Source organism: Oryctolagus cuniculus, chromosome 7 (genome assembly GCF_051225735.1).
Source record: "Oryctolagus cuniculus isolate XC-2025 breed Fujian yellow rabbit chromosome 7, ASM5122573v1, whole genome shotgun sequence".
Taxonomy (NCBI): Eukaryota; Metazoa; Chordata; class Mammalia; order Lagomorpha; family Leporidae; genus Oryctolagus; species Oryctolagus cuniculus.
This window is the reverse complement of record NC_142873.1, coordinates 30,456,555-30,471,516: the sequence shown is the minus strand read 5'-3', so window position 1 is coordinate 30,471,516 and position 14,962 is coordinate 30,456,555. Positions and strand designations below refer to the sequence as shown.

The window sequence follows — 14,962 nt, the reverse complement described above, 5'->3', positions numbered from 1 at the left end:
TCATCTTTGACTCTACAATGGCTTTGGATCTACAATGGCTTCAGCAGTGTGTTCTGGTTCCTAGGACTCTATAAGAAATCTGGAAAGCCTGTATTCTTGGGTTTGGACAATGCGGACAAAACCATTCTTCTTCACATGATCAAAGATGACAGATTGAGCCAACATGTTCCAACACTACATACGCCATCAGAAGAGCTGACAATTGCTGGAATGACTTTTGCAACTTTTGATTTTGGTGGGGATGAGCAAGAACACCAGGTTTGGAAAAATTAACTCCCAGCAATTAATGGGATTGTCTTTCTGTTGGACTGTGCAGATCATTCTTGTCTCCTGGAATCCAAAGTTGAGCTTAATGTTTTAATGACTGATGAAACAATATCCAATGTGCCAATCCTTATCTTGGGCAACAAAATTGACAGAACAGATTCAGTTAGTGAAGAAAAGCTCTGTGAAATATCTGGGCTTTCTGGAGAGACCACTGGGAAGAGGAATGTGACCCTGAAGGAACTGAATGCCCGCACCTTGAAATGTTCACGTGCAGTATGCTCAAAATATATTGACTGATGTTTGGACAATGAAAATAAAAAAGTTTTCTTTCTCTGCACTGATTCTATTCACAGCTTCCTCATGAACTTTTCTCATAGAACAAGGAAAGTTGTCCAACCATGTCTGGTGTTGAGGAGCCAAGAGTCTCCGTCAGCTCTCTCATCGCCCAGGGGTGACATGGGCTCTTCTCCACGCTGTCGGGAGGTAACGCTGCCCACGGACTGGTACAGGTCAGAAACCTGGGGAGTGAAGCTGTGAGCCATCATGGGGTCACTGAAAAGAAAAACAAGTCTCACCACTGTGGTGCATCTCAAAAGAAAGTGATTTTATTTTTTAAAGGAAGTGTTGCTATTGTAATTGGTCTCCCTTCTAACTTTTTTGAGTTCACAATTTTCTTGGTCCAGAGTTTTCTATTTTTTTTTAAACTAGTAAATGGCATTTAGATACTTCATAAAATTATGAACCAATACAATTAGAGGCAAGTTCAGTTGGGTGGCCTTACTCTTGCTGAGTTGGCAGGCTGGTGAGAGACACTCCCTGAGCTCCTGCCTTGTAGCAGAAGGCATCACCTTGTGCTCTGAGAGTAGAAAAGGGGTGGAACCCTGGCATCCCAGTGGCAGGCTTCCACTGTGGTAAGCTAGGGGCATCCCTCACCCCAGAGTATAGACATCGTTAACTGTACAGGAGTTCATTACAGAGTGGGTTGTTACTATTTTTACTTATAAGATTACAAATTTCAGTCATCTTTGCTCTTATACTATTGTAAAATTTCATTTCTCTGTATAGCACCTTTTCATTGTCAGTTATAAAGTGATTTTGCCTCATTTCAGAGTTGAGAACATCTCATGTAGTCATATACTGCAGGTGTGTCTCAGCTACTTTTGCACAGATTCTGGGGGAAACTTTTCTGAAAACAATGACAAAGTTAATAGCTTAAGAACTCTTAATTCTGTGAGTTGAGGACTTAAAAGTCTGGTATTATAGTACATGTTTGAATCCAGGGAAGATTTATACAGTGGGCTTTAAAACTTCCTCTTGCAGAATTTGGCCCCTTTATTGGGCCATTCATGAACCTTTTGCTTACATCTTTTCTTCTTACCAGTTATCTTTTCTTATTTTTATTTTTTGGTGTTTGTTTAAAGGTCTATATCTGTAGCTTTTCCAGATTTTTGGGTTGGAATGAAACTACTTCTCTCACTTCACAAAATCAATGGGGGAAAACAAGAACACAGGGCCCACTGTGGGCTGCTCCTTCGCAGGCAGCCTCATGTGTCAGTGAGTACCCAGGATACAGACATCAGCATCCCCCGAGTGGAATGAATGCTGTTTGTATAGCGTTCCATTTTCTCAGTGCCACGCGTGCAGTTGGGTGTTCATGATCTTAGCCTGTGTTCTACCCTTGCGGTGGAAGGGGAAGGGACAGGAGGTGGTCTCAGGTGCAGAGGGCACATGTGTTCATTTTTCCTTTAATAAAAGGTTCTGGGTAATTTTTGTGATGGTGATGCATATCTGCAGAGGACTGAACTGAATTCTGTGGATTCCTCCTTGCGTGAGGGCAGGGAGGATGCAGATAGCATATTTCTGGGGTGAGAGAGTAGCATTCTGTAGTTGGATTTCCTGTTCTTTGTCTTCAGTACTGACCTGCAGCGAAAGCCTGCTGTCACTGCCAGGGGCCCAGTGCAGAGGCCTGGGGGAGTCAGCCTCAGAGGCACATGCATTGCTGGATTAAGACACTGTTGTTGGTTTGGAAAGGGGATTAAAGCCTTAAGTGAAAAAATGTAGCTAAGGGAAAATGAACTAGGTAGTTAACTTGTGAACTTTTTTTCTTAACAAAGCTTTTATTTAATGAATACCAGTTTCATAGGTACAGCTTTAGGAATACTTTTGATTTCCTTTAGCTAAAGGTTACCTGTACTTCTCAACTCATAGACATGGGAAGTATGATTGCTTTAGTGTTAGTTTTCTTTTTTTCTCTTATTTCCCCCCAATCACTTTGTAGCAAGGCAGAAAACCATGGATTCTACAGAAGTCAGCTCTTTGTGAAAGTGGTTTATCTTGGCCATGAGAAAAAGTAGAGATGGCAAAGCCAAGTAGATGTCCAGTTTGTCTCTTGCCCACAGAACAGCATACGTGTAATAATATAGCTGAAAGCAGAGTATCAGAGTTCCTGTATGGGAACTCCTGGAATTGAGACTTTTCATTCCATTTTTTTAAAGATTTATTTATTTTTATTTGAAAGTCAGAGTTACACAGAGAGAGGAGAGGCAGAGAGAGAGAGAGGCCTTCTGTCCGATGGTTCACTCCCCAATTGGCCGCAACAGCTGGAGCTGCGCTTTCATTCTGTTTTATCAGAGTATTTATATGTCCTATTTCAGAGAAAGTAAAACTGTCATTTACAAAAGAAAGTCAATCTGTACCCTTAACATTTTAATAAAAAGTTAAAACAAAATAAAAAATGACTCACGTTTAAGTTCATTATCCTTTAGCTGGGATTCACATATGTTCACATCATCCCATTCCTGTAGCTGCACATGTGCACTTCCTTTCAGCCTTGCACTTTACATCAAAGGGTTTCAAATGTCAGACTTAGCCACCTGAGAAGCCTACAGCTGCCTAACTGTAATGCTATACTGCCACTCAAAACTACAGATGCCTGCAAGGGCCATAGGCCACCTGCATCACAGTCATTGAGAAGCATGTTAAAGAGAGTCCCAGGGCCCAGGTCAGCCTTAGCAAAGTGAGATTCTAGAGATGGGGACCAGGAAATACTTTTTTTAAATAAAAAATCATTTATTTATTTATTTATTTGAAATCAAGTTACAGAGAGACAGGGACCATCAGACAAGTCTCCCATCCAATGATTTATTCCCCAGACGGCTGCAATGCCCAAGGCTGAACCAGACCAAAGCCGGAAGCCTGGAACTCAGTCCAGGTCATCCCATAGGTGGCAGGGGACTAAACACTTGGTTCGTCTTTCACTGCTTTTCCCAGGCCATTAGTAGAAAGCTGGATTGGAAGTGCAGCAGCCGGGGCACAAAGCAGCTCCCTTATGGGGTGCCAGCTTTGCAGGTGGCAGCTTTACCTGCTATACCACAGCACCAGCCCCAGGAATACACATTTTTAACTACATCTCATAAGATTTTTATGCATACCAAAGTCTAGGACCGTAGGCCTAGATGTATATTTATTTATTGAGAAAGTTTCTGATTTTGTATTCTTACCCAAACATTCTACAGAACCAGGCAGGGCTCCTCTGCCAATTACCTGGCTGTTGATCCACGTGCAGGCTATCCCCTGGCTCTACAGAACGTGGGCTGTGTGGAGGCCTTTGCACTGTAATCCTGCTTTCAGGGAGCCTGCCACCTGCTCCTGCTCGCACACCACCCACGCAGTCAGTGACAGAGCAGAACTGAGAACTGCAGCAGAGTCTCCTCCCTCCTGTCCCTATCAACAGCCTGGAGCTGAACACACTGCACACTAATTAGTACTATTTTCTACCTCAGCTTTTTTAAATGCTGCAATATTAACACCTACCAAAATAATTCAACTCTCTACAGTGGGCTGCCTTCCCCTTCACAGAAGCACCAATAGACTGCAGGATTTCTGCTGCGTAGCCAAAGCTATGCAGGATGTGTGTGTGTGTGTGTGTGTGTGCATGCATAATCATTTGTGTACCCACACATGCATGAGCATGTTTACTTGTTATGCATCATAAAAATTAAATGAGGCACTACATGTGGAGTGTTAAGAAGAGGGCCTCATAGTAAAAAAGAAATGAAGTATTTTGCAAGGTTATGTATAGGATATTCTCCATTTTACTTTCCAGATCTCTTCTCTTTCCCGCACTGCATCCTGGGAGGCTCCACGTGCTGCCTTATTGCACTCTCCTGCCCTCTGGCTCTTTGCTGGGCTTGGACAATGGGGCCACCAGCAGAATACAGAAGGATGGGAGGAGAGGGGTCAAAATATTCATCCCCCAGCTCCCTGACTGCCAAGCCCTGGTGTCTATGTGCAGCCTTGGCTTTTGTTGGCTGGCCCATCTTCCAAGGCAAAGGTTCCCTCATTTGCTCATTCTGCCCCTTCAGGACTGGGGTGGTGATGTCACAGTGATTTGCAGATGTAGCTCGCTCTGAGTTATTCATCCTTAAACTTGCTCACGGCTTTGTACATAGTTCTTCTAACAGTTTTCTCTAGCGACCCCGTGGAATAGGCACTGGCTTCCTTCCAGGTCCTGAAGGATATAAGGGGTAGCTGGCTGGATTGGACACAAGGAAGAACCTGAAACAGTGTGACTTCCTCAGTTCTGGACATCTGCCTCCAGCTGCTGTGGTCCTTGGTGACTCGAGGCAACGACTCTCTTCCCTAGCACCTTTCAATTCACTATTTTTCAACTTCAATTCTCTCGTCATTGCATCCAAATCCCAACTTTGCACCCTTCAGGAAGTCAAAGGTAAAACTTCTCTTGAAAATGCACAGGTTCACTCTGATTCACCTTATGTAAGTCAGGTCTAAGGTTTTCCCTACTAGCTCATGGTGACTTGCTCCTGTAGATCTTCCAGAGCAAAGGAAAAGGAAATCTCACCACTCTTCATGCTTACATCAGTGGGGCTAACTGTGGCACACTCTTCTGTATGTGTTATCTTGAATGCCATCTTTGCTCCCTTTGAGGGTCATTGCCATCTCGATTTTACATTGAGGAAGACTGATGCTTACAGGCAAATCTGCTCAAGGTCATGAAGCTGGGGTTGGCCAGGGCATCGTCTGTTTTGATGTCTGTTAGAACACAAAGCTTGTGCTTTCAACATGAGGACTTTCACGATTGCATCAGAATTACTTAGTGAAAAACAATAGTAACAATAATTATCATAATAATAAAGTGCAAAATCCCAGTCTGTAACAGACTGATGGAGGTCTGAAGCGGGACCTGGAAAATGGGAGCCCACAAAGAACCTGCAGGACCCTTCTGCCTGAGTGCTCTTCCCTGACTCCCCCTGCCTTGCCCCTGGAAACTGTCTCCTCCTTAGAACCCAGCTGTAGTCTAAGTTCCTGGGAAGTCTACCTGATCTTGACTCAGAAAAGCCCCAGCTCACACTCTCATGGCCTGATCACATTTGGGTTTTGCATAACTTTTATAATTATTTGATAGCATCTGACTCCCCACACTAGATCCTAAGTTCCACAAGAGCCAATCCTGTGCCTGTTTGTGCACATTGTTCTTCAGGTCATGATATGATTCTTGGTACATTGGAAATCCGTGACTATGGGGGGTATTGAAAAATTTCATGGAAATTACACATTAAGACAAAATTGCCACGAATTTTAAAAGTGTTTTGCTTCCAAATAACCATCTTTTAAATTCCATTTTCCATACATTTTTGAAGTAATCTCATATTTCTCAGATGTCTGTTGGCTGAAATCAAGAGACTAGACCAAGTGACTCTTGAGGTCACAGTCTTTTGACCCTAAAAATTGCTGCCTCCAGGAGCAAAGAGTGAATTCTGTTTGGCTGATGCTTCTCATAACATGAAATTCAGAGCAAGAAGTTGCCCAAAAAGTGTGGTTTTTCTGAGTTACTATTGGTTGACAAATGAGCTGAGGATAGCCAAGCAGCTGCTGCCTGATGAACTAGACAATGAGCCATCTGAAAGCAAGGATAGCGCCTGTTGTGTTCGCCACTGAATGCCCCCAGCCCCATGAAGGACTGGTGGACTGATGGTGGATGCTGTCTCTGTGTGCTTTTGCATGGATGAGTTAAATGCAGCCAACAGCAATGAAGTAAAGCACTCTTCACTCTTCCTTTTTCAGTGCATATTCCTCTTCCCTCAAAAATGCTTTCAAGAGTCACTGAAGCAAGACGTGAAATAATGTGGCCCTCTAGCTAGTGACATTACAGAGAAAATAATCAACAGAACAGCACACCATGTGGCAACATTCAAAATGAGATGGTTTTAGGGCAAGGAATATAATTCATGGAGGGAAATATCATGGTTTGTAAACCAAAGTAAGCAACAGTTTCAACTAAGCCTCTAATTACACAAAAAAATGCAAAGAACTTCTGGTCTTTTTGGTTATAGCAACATACATAACAAAGCAGTGTAGTATAAACCTTGTTCTCTGTCTCTACTTAAAGATATGTGTGTATACGTGTGTGTGTGTGCGTGTGTGTATACAGATGCATCCCAAACATACATAGTTGGTTTCTCTACCATTGTCATTATTTTTGTAGCATTATGACAGGACCACACAGCACATTTCAGTTGGGCATCCCAAAGAAAATGCACTTTAACTCAAAATCCTTAGAGCTGTCAAGTGATTTTGTCCTGATAGGCTCCATGGATCAAATTATCAGTATATCCTTGAGATATTTTGATCTTAAGAATTTTAATCAGTGCCTTACAGGAGCACACAGTGGTCCTTGTTTCTCTCTCTCTCCCTCTCTCTCTCTCTCTTTCTCAACCACACTACTCTATTTATTTCACTACAGACAATAGCAATGGTGGTTTCTTGAGGCCTAGTGTCACAAATTAGTATTTTCCAAAAATTTCTGTCTACCTGACTTTATTTTGGATAAAGATCTTTGCAGATACAATTATTTGAGAATTTCAAAATGAAATCTTGGGTATGGGCAGACCTATGGGCCAATGACTGTAACCCTGTGAGGAGGAGAGGTAAGATGGAGGAAGCAATCAGAGGGATGCACCTATAAGCCAAGGAACTCCAAGGATTTCTGAGAGCCACCAGAAACTCAGAAACTAAGAAGAGGCTAGGAAGGATTCTCGCAGAGAGGTGTCAGAGGGAGCTCTGTCCTGATGACATTTTGATTTCTGACCTCTGGCCTCCTTAATGGTGAGAAGATACATCTCTTTTGTGTAAAGTGTTCAGTTTTATGAAAGTAGGTTGCAGCAGTCTCAGGAAACAAATGCATCTGAATTCTAGGGGAATTTACTATGGAGGGGACATGGTCACCCGTCTAGTAGTTACAACTGAGTGCAGTCCTGCCCAGCTTTCTCGGCTTCCTTCAGCCACCGTTCTTTCTCAAACTGCACCCCACTTGCACTCGATTGTCTCCACATTTCAACTGGGTTGGAAGACAGAAGGTTGTCTTCCTGATCAGCCACCACACTGAGGGACTGCGTGATGCACCTTGGCAATGAGGGGCAGTGAGCTCTTGGGGAGGAAGAGAGGGCACCTCAGGCAAAATGAAATGAGACAGTGCAGGGAACAGATGGGTAAACATCTCTCCTTTCTCCCTCCTATTGTCTTCTCTGAGGCACGCATTCTCCTGCCAAAGGTGTCAGAGAGGGAAAGATTCCCATCAACAGTATCTCTCAGCATCACCTCATGCTTCACCTCTTTCCTAACCTCCATTGCACATGAACTTGCATCTTTGAAAAGCAGCCTTAATATTCTAGCCACAGTCTCTGGCTTCTAGCAATCCCTGGGAACACAGAGTGGCAGAACTTGAGTCAATCAATGAATGCCTTTGTGTCTCAGTTTCCTCCTGTGTAAAAATGGGAAAATTGCTCTACTTCATATAATTTTTGTGGGAAATTAAGTAAGTCAACATATGTAAAACACTTGAAAGGTGTCAGGTGAATAGCAAGTGGTAAATAATATTGGTTGTTACATGATACCAGGAGATCTTAGCTTTGATACCAAATGCTAACGAGAATTCTCCATTAAATCCTTATCCTGAAGGAACAATCTGATAATTGCATATATCTCACTTTAAAGAAATTGAGAAAAGAAAAAGAAAAAGAAAGAGCAGCATGTGTAAGAAATTATTAGTGGGGAAAGGGCCTGAGACAGTGAATACTCAGACGACAGGATTGGCATCAGTCCTCATTCCAGGCTTCATTAGCCTTGGTAGGCTAGGGCAATCTGACTGTTATCTAGTATTGTGGCATTTTGGGGCACATGACAAAGAATCTAAGCATACCGCAGGCCCAGGAAAAAGATTATAGGGCTGGACAACTCAATTTTAAGCAAGTCCCCACATACCAAGTGAGATTTGGGGACAATTTGAATTTGGAGAGTATTGTAGGATCCAGATCAGTAAAAATGTATCAACAATGGAATTGGGGAAAACTACAAGTTAGGGGCTATCTAGTGCTGAGATAGTAAAGTTATCCATAGGCTCAGAGAGAATAAGCAGACAGCTTAGAACATCTACAAGGATAACCACAGTTGAATATGGATTAGTATAATACCAATAAGCACTAAGAATTTCCAGGGAACGGTGACATCACCTAAAGAGCAAAATGAGGTACCAGAAGCCAACCATTCAGGAATTGAAATTTCCAATGCTTAAATGACCACTTTCAAACAGTCGTTATAAGAAAACTCAAAGAATATCAAGGGAATCCAGAGAAATGATTCAGTATTCTAACAGAGATTTGATAGATGTGATTAAACAAAATCAAGCAAAAACCCTTCAACTGAAAAGTACATTAGGCAAAACTAAAACTGTGATAGATGGCATAAATAGATCAAACTGAAAAAAGAATCAGGGAGTTCAAAGAGAGGCGATTTGAAAAGATACAACTGAAGGAGGAAAAAGAATCAACAGGAATGAAGAAAGATTATGGGACTATGGTTTAGCATGAAAACAGAAAACATTCCAGTTATCTAGATTCAAGAATAGATTGAGAATGTCAAAGGAGCAGAAAGCATATTCAAAGAGATATGGACAGAAAATGTCTCAAACCTAGAGAAAGATATAATTATCTATGTACAGAAAGGTCAATGTTCATCCATCAGATTCAATCAAACCAAGTCTATTTGCCCTAAGACATATTATAGTCAGTCTTTCCAATGATATAAAAAAGAGAGGATTCTCAAGGCTGCAAGAGAATGCAAGCAAATAACACGTAACGGGGTCCCAATTCACATGACTGCCAACTTCTCAACAGAAACCTTATAGGCCAGAAGGGAGTGGGATGAGACTTTTACAGTAATAATGGGAAAGCAAAATCGTGAGTACCCAGCAAAGCTATTCTTCAGATATGAAGGAGAGATAAAATCATTCCCCAGAAAACAAAAGCTAAGAAAATATGTCACCACTAGACCTGCCTTATAAAAAATGCTAAAGGGAGCTATTCAAACTGAAAGAAAGAAATGCTAACAAGTAAGAAGAAGCTATCAGAAGTAGAAAATTCACTGGTAATATACAAATTCAGAATGCTCTAGTATTGTAAACATAGGGTGCAAACCATCTATATTTTTACTGAGAAGTCTAAAGTAAATCATAATTCCTTCACTAAAATGTTAAGAGACAGGCAGTATAGAAAGAGATCAAACATAAAATCAGAAATTCAAAATGTGGAGAGGAATGTAGCACAAGTGTGGAGTGTTTTAATAGGATTTTTTATCTATTTTTTTAGAAGATGTATTTATTTATTTGAAAGTCAGAGTTACACAGAGAGAGGAGCAGCAGAGAGAGAGAGAGGTCTTCCATCCTTTGGTTCATTTCCCAGCTGGCCGCAACGGTGGAGCTGTGCTGATGAAACCAGGAGCCAGGAGCTTCTTCTGGGCCCCCCATGTGGGTGCAGGGGCCCCAAGGACTTGGGACATCCTCCACTGCTTTCCTAGGCCACAGCAGAGAGCTGGATTGGAAGAGGAGCAGCCGGGATTAGAACCAGTGCCCATATGGAATGCCAGCACTTCAGGCCAAGGCGTTAACCCACTTCGCCACAGCACCAGCCCCTCTTATCTATTGTTTTGTTTTGTTTTGTTTTGTTTTGTTTTGTTTTGTTTTTCTCTTTCCCTGTCCTTATGTGGTAAAATTGTGTGGAATTTATGAACTTATTGGTGGAAAAGATGGAATGAAAAGAAAACAACAGGGATCAAAAGTAGGTAAACAGGGAAGAATCAGAATATACACATGGATTCATGCATACTTTGCTGCAAAACAAGTATGTTAGGTTCAATCCTTGCTTTGTGGAAGGATTTCTAAAAAATATGAAAGTATCTTCAGAGTTTTGCAGAAGTTTTTCTTAAAGGTATTTTATCTTCAATATTTTCACTTTCATAATTTCTCTTGAGATACCAAAATGATTACATGAATGTACTGAAATAACTTTGGTAGAAATCAGAACTTAAGCTTTTTTCAGATTTTAAGCTTATTAGAGATCATATCCTTAGGTGTCCATCTTGCTTTCACATATTATAATATCCAAACTTTAAAAAAAATAGAAATGTTAGATTACTATATATTATATTTAAGTTTAAAATGCCTAGGAAATTAACTATTTTCCTTACAAGTTGTTCCTTTTTTATGTTAAATTAAAAAATGTTTTTATTAATATAAAGAGAACAGATTTCATGTATTTCATAGGTACAATTCTAAGAAGATCATCACACTTACCTCCCTCCCTTTCTCCCTTCCTTCCTTATTCTCTCTTCATCTTTCCTTTTTTTAAAATTTTTGTGAAAACATAATTTCAATCTACTCTATTGTCATAAGCTTGATGCATCACTAATAATAAAATTCAGCAAGTAAAAAGTATAAAGACCACAGTTCCACAGGCATATAAACAGAACAACAATTAAATCACAAGATGTCTATTTAATTCCTATATATTTTTGGTATTCTGTATTAACAACTACACATAAGAGATACCATCTAATTATTAGTAACACTGGGGAAACCCTGAAAGACATTGGCATAGGCAAAGACTTCTTGGAAAAGATCCCAGAAGCACAGGCAATCAAAGTTGACAAATGGGATTATACCAAATTGAGAAGCTTCAGCCCTGCAAAAGAAACACTCAACAAATTGAAGAGGCAACTGACAGGATGGGAGAAAGTATTTGCAAACTATGCAACTGATAACAGATTGATATCTAGAATCTATACAGAGGTCAAGAAACTCAACAACAACAAAACAATGCAGTTAAGAAATGGGTGAAAGACTTGAATAGACATTTTTCAAAAAAAGAAATTCACACAGCCAACAGACAAATGAAAAATGCTCAGAATCACTAGCCATCAAGGAAATGCAAATCAAAACCACAATGAGGTTTCACCCTCACCCCCCTTAGAATGTCTTTCATAAAGAAAACAACCAACAACAAATCCTGGAGAGGATGTAGTGGGAAAGGTGCCCTAATCCACTGTTGGTGGGAATGTGAACTGGTGCAGCCACTGTGGAAGACAGTTTGGAGATACCTCAGAAATCTGAATATAATCCTACCATATGACCTAGCCATCCCATTCCTGGGAATTTACCCAAGGGAAATAAAAACAGCATATGAAAGAGTTCTCTGTAGCCTAATGTTTATTGCAGCTCAATTCACCATATTAAGATATGTAATCAACCCAGATGTCCATCAGTTGAAGACTGGATAAAAAAGTTACGGTATATGCACACTGTGGAATACTACATAGTGGTAAAAGAAGTGAAATTCTGTTGTTCACAACAAAATGGATGCAACTGGAAACTATTATACTTAGTGAAATAAACCAATCTCAAAAAGACAAATACCATATATTCTCCTTGATTTGTGGTAACAAAATACCTAAAAGGTAATCTATAGAAGTGAAATGGACATTTTGAGATGTGATTATTTTGAAAAGTCCTTGTCTGAACTGTTGAGAAACAGGTTTTTTTTCTTCTTCATACTATTTGTTGAACTCTTTACTTAGTGTAGGGTTAATTTTATGTGTATAAAGTTAATCGAAGATAGATTTTTGTAAAAAGAAATTATAATGGGAATAGGAGAGGGAGGAGGAAGAAGAGTGGGAGGGAGAGAAGGGTGGAAAGAATCACTATGCTCCTAAATTTGTGTTTATGAAGCGCACATAGTTTGTATACCTTAAATAAAAGGTTTCTAGCTAAAAAGAAAAAAATATAATATTTGTGTTTTTGGAAACTGGCTTATTTCATTAAGCATAGTGGTTTCCAATTGCATCCAGCTTGTTACAAAATAAGATTTCATTTATTTATGGGTGAGTGGTACTCCACACTATATATATATATATATATATGTACACACACACACACATATATATATATACACACACATATACCACATTTTCTTTATCATTATCAGTTGATGGATATCTGGGTTGATTCCATATCTTAGCTGCTGTGAGTTAAGCTGCAACAGCCCTTGTGGCCATTTGGGGAGTGGACTAGTGGATGGAAGACCTCTCTCTCTCCCTCTCTCTCTCTCTCTCTCTCTCTCTCTCTCTTTGCCTCTGCCTCTCCACAGCCCTGCCTTTCAAATAGATAGATAAATAGATAGATAGATAGATAGATAGATAGATCAATAACCTGACATTTGGCACAGCACTTAGACACTACTTGAGATGACTGACTCCATATCAGAACATCTGGGTTTGATTCCTGGCTGCACTCTAGGTTCCAGCTTCCTCCTCATGTGTACAAGGGGAGGCAGCGGTAGTGGTTCAGTAGCTGAGTCCCTGCCGCCCATTGGGAGAATCAGATTGCGTGTCAGGCTCCTGAATTTGGCCTGACCCGGACCTGGCTGTTGCTGGTATTTGGGGAGCCAACCAGCAGATAGAAGATCTTTATACATCTGTATGCCTCTGTCTCTCTGCCTCTGGAAAATAAAAATAAATAAATGTATAAAAATACATCATTTCTTCTTCTTCCTTCCAACTGCAATAGCAATTAATGCTTTTATAAAATTGTATCTCAACAGCTCTAAAGGGCTTACTAACATTGCAATGCTTGGTTGCTTTCTGATTAGCCATGGAAAAATGTCAGCTCTTGTTGCTCAAGAAAAATACTGCCCTTTGAAATTTAAGGCATCACTTACAGTCTAATTCATCTTCAGCATTCTCAGGCCAGGAGAGGGAAGTTCCTCTGCCAGGACAAACTGAGATTAAAGCAGGAGAGGGACTGTATCAGGGACCCACGGCATTCTGCAGTAAAGACGGCAGTACTTATAGAAAGTTCTGAGTCCTCCAGGTGAGAACGGCTGCGGACGTTCTGGGTAAGGAAGGAGCCTCAGCCCCTGCCAGGCCTCTGTCTCTGGCTTGCTGCAGCACACTTTATGCATCCTCGTTACAAACCATGGGCTGCTTCTGGACCACCTCTGGATGTTTCATGGGCCACTAAAGGAACTCGAAAAAGTTTGTGGAAAAGGAATTTAAAGGATGAGTTTATTAGGTGCAAAAACTTGTTTAAATCCATTTGTAGTTTTTAAAAAGATTTACTTATTCATTTATTTTTGAAAGGCAGAGTTACAGAGAGAGAGAGAGAGAGATCTTCAATCTGCTGATTCACTCCCCAAATGGCTGCAATGGCTGGAACCGGGCTGATAACAAAGCCAGGAGCCAGGAACTTCTTCTGAGTCTCCAACATGGGTGCAAGACCCCAAGGATTTGGGCTATTTTCTTTTCTTTCTTTCTTTCTTTCTTTCTTTCTTTCTTTCTTTCTTTCTTTCTTTCTTTGACAGGCAGAGTGGACAGTGAGAGAGAGAGAGACAGAGAGAAAGGTCTTCCTTTTTCTGTTGGTTCAACCTCCAATGGCCGCTGCTGCTAGCGCACTGCGGCAGGCACACCACGCCGATCCGAAGGCAGGAGCCAGGTGCTTATCCTGGTCTCCCATGGGGTGCAGAGCCCAAGCACTTGGGCCATCCTCCACTGCACTCCCGGGCCACAGCAGAGAGCTGGCCTGGAAGAGGGGCAACCAGGACAGAATCCGGCGCCCCAACTGGGACTAGAACCTCCACCGCAGGTGGAGGATTAGCCTATTGAGCTATGGCGCTGGCCATATTTGGGCTATTTTCTACTGCTTCTCCAGGTGTATTAGCAGGGAGTTGGCTGGGGAATGGAGTAGCGGGGTCTTGAACCAGTGCCCATATGGCATGCTGGCTCCACAGACTGCAAGTTTACTGGCTGTGCCAAAGCACCAGCCCCTATAGTTTTTTGTTTTTTGTTTTTTGTGTTTTTTTTTTTTTTTTTTTTGGACAGGCAGAGTGGACAGTGCGAGAGACAGAAAGGTCTTCCTTTTTCCCTTTTCCCTTGGTTCACCCTCCAATGGCCGCTGCGGCCAGCACGCTGCGGCCGGCGTACCGCACTGATCTGAAGCCAGGAGCCAGGTGCTTCTCCTGGTCTCCCATGGGGTTTAGGGCCCAAGCACTTGGGCCATCCTCCACTGCACTCCTGGGCCACAGCAGAGAGCTGGCCTGGAAGAGGAGCGACCGGGACAGAATTCGGCACCCCAACCGGGACTAGACGTGGTGTGCCAGTGCCGCAGGTGGAGGATTAGCCTATTGAGCCGTGGTGCTGGCTCAGCCCCTATAGTTTTTTATAGTATACATTAGTAATGAGACTTTTGTTGTACTTACTTATATATAATATTTTAATTTAAAAAATTAACAGAAAGATTATACCTATTTTTGGGGATACAATATGACGTTTCACAACATGTGTATGTTGTGCT

At 41.5% G+C, this 14,962-nt stretch overlaps 1 pseudogene; it reads left to right on the top strand.

Annotated features, from left to right (window-relative positions):
• Positions 1-804, top strand: LOC100349002 (small COPII coat GTPase SAR1A pseudogene; annotated as a pseudogene).
• The last annotated feature ends 14,158 nt before the right edge of the window (positions 805-14,962 follow it).